A 2922-nucleotide genomic window follows, 5' to 3' on the forward strand; every position below is an offset into this window, starting at 1 on the left:
TGATTTTCCCAGAAAATATCAATGTTTTCCTTCCAGTAATCTGCTATATTTCATATTTCACAAGGCATAGCTGCATATAGAAAGTGTGAAGAAGTCAGAGTGAGATGGATCTTTTTACATACCATTGAGCTGTATATGGAGGGTGTTAGAGGTTCCTCCCTATAACACCAGGGAATATACAAACTGAGTGCAATGTGCATGTGGTTTTACACACACATAGAAACACAGGAGACTGCAGACGGTAATCCAAGTCCTGTGTTTATTCACAGGGGAGAAAAGAGAACAAGAAAATAGAATATAAACCCCAAAACTTGTAATATTTTATTGTATTGAATTTGCATGTTCTTCCAGTGTGACAGTGAGTCAATATTTTATTGACCATGTCCCCACAAGTAGCTTAAACAAGATGATACACACACTGAGTGTGTTTACAAAGAGATTAGGGAAGTTCCACTCTGTACCTCAGGAGAGCAGAGGTTCTCCTCAGGCCAATGTGTAAACTGTAGGACCATGTACACATGTATCATGATTGATTTTGCGTATATACTTTTGTAACATATTAAGATTTTTTACCCTTTATAACCCTGTTAACCCTTGGGTGGTCCTTCGCATTTTTGTACACACCGTTTGTCCTTGCAATGTTTTTCATCTTGTCCCAGAATATGAGTATTAATGAATATGAGGAAAAGTTGGCACAAGTTATGCATTACAGGAACATGCAACACGCACACATACTCACACACGCACACACACACAAAGCCATATTGGGTCTAGGTGAAACAGAAAGTTACATGTTATGGACTGCCATCCATCCATCCATTTTCATCCGCTTATCCGTTACCGGGTTGCGGGGGTAGCAGTCGCCACCCAATTCACATTGCACCGTACCAACCCCCCAAACATTCCTGCAGGTGGTGAGTCCACTGGAAAGTACCAACCGCCCTAACCGGGATTCAAACTTGCCCAGGAGGTGAACCCTGGGGTTCCACACCAATGACAGAGACATTGCCTCTGGGCCAAAGCGCCACATGTTTGAACATATATCCTGTATATATGTTCATATGTATATCCTGTATATGTTATCTTATAACATACAGGATAACATATATATTAGTATTCCGTTTTGACTTTTTAATGTGAAGTTTACAAAAACATGGTTTATCAACATGCAGTATGTAATATATATTACAATATATATTATTAGTGTATATGTATATGTAGCGTAAATATATTATTGTTATTACAGTCATAACTAATCGTGATTAACTCAGAGCTACCCAGTGATGAAACATCTTTGTCCACCTTTACGTCCTACTGTTTATTACCATATATTGCTAGTGTCTTGAGATAAGAACTAAGTTGCCAGGATGATTAGTAAGTTACATGCAAAGTGTCTGCAGAAGAAGTTTTGTTGGAACTGATTCCTATATGTGAAAAAGAATTATGATGATTCAGAATTATGATGATTCAGGACCACATATAAAGTTCCGCAGGTGTCAGATACAGGCAGATCATTGCCATCTGTACATCATCGGGTTTCAGGTGAATATTTAAACATCTGAGTCTCAATACCTTATACAGGAACACATCGATGATTGTGTTACATTGACAGCTCTTTATCTCTCTCTCCCTCTCTCGCCCTCTCTCTCCCTCTCGCTTTCTCGCTCTCTCTCCTTCTCTCTCTCTCTCCCTCCTCCCCCTCTCTGTCTCTCTCCCTCTCGCTTTCTCGCTCTCTCTCCTTCTCTCTCCCTCTCTTTCTCTTTCTCTCTACCTTCCTTTCTCTGTCTTTCTCTCTCTCCACCATATTAGCGACACGATAAAATGTTGCATGTTGATTTATCTGTGCCACAAGATGGCTTTGGATCAAGAGGGCAGATCCGTGGGCAAACGCTGCTGGGACACAGGCCGGAGTCTGATCACCTCCGGTCGGGTCGCCTGGGTGAGGGTGTCTGATGATTGAAAGACCTGAAACACCCAGTGACCCCAGGTTACATTACTGATGATGTGCCCCAGCGCATCTGCAAGATGTATCTTTCAACAGCTTTCTCCTTTAATAAACCATATTTTTAAGCCAGTCCTTAGCTATCTAACTAGTCTGAGCTGTTTCATTGACCAACTTTAACCCATGTCAACTCTATCTTGAATATAACGTAAGCTAATGTTTTACTGAGTGTGCACTTTATTAATATTCATTAAATTTCTTAATTTTAATATTTTTTATAATTTATTTTGAGCAATGTCTGTTCTATGTTTTGGTTCAACTGTAATTTCTGAGCTAAATATTTCGTAATTTTCTAAACAATTTTGTTCCTTTTTTGATGGAATTTCTTGAGTACCATTAAACTGTTGCTCGTTTCTTTGTGTAATTGTCGAGGATTTTATTGTAAATTGCTTTTCTTTAGAGCTACATTCTCACATTTTCCACAACTGATTGAATGTTGTCATGTATCGTGAATGGTAAAGGAAAAGTATTAAAATATTAAATAATTAAAATAGAAGGTTTTTAACAGCAGGTGTTCATTGTGAGCAAGTCCGTGTCAATTGTTCCCACAAACCTTCTCCCTTATCTTTGGTTAAATCTCTGGCATCTGCAGTTCAGCTCTGTGATGACTGGTGGGGGGGGGGGGGGGGGTGGGGGTGTTTGTGTGGTTACAGTGATGGGTGGAGATTAGACCTGTTCAAAAAAAACTTTTTTAAAATTTTAAAGCCAATTGCTGTGATTCCCATTCTCCAAGCTGTGGAATGACCAAATATAACAATTATTTTGATTTCTGACCATGGGAATGCCTGCCTCGTGTTGTGGTAAGGTTTTACCACCCCGGATTCGTTGATCAAGAACTTTCACAAAGTATAAAGAAAAGACAAAAGTCGTTGCTCGAGTTCGCCTGTGCACAGGGAGGGTCCAGCGGAGAGTCAGGGGGT

This window comes from Cynoglossus semilaevis, chromosome W, assembly GCF_000523025.1.
Source record: "Cynoglossus semilaevis isolate Cse_v1.0 chromosome W, Cse_v1.0, whole genome shotgun sequence".
Classification (NCBI taxonomy): Eukaryota; Metazoa; Chordata; class Actinopteri; order Pleuronectiformes; family Cynoglossidae; genus Cynoglossus; species Cynoglossus semilaevis.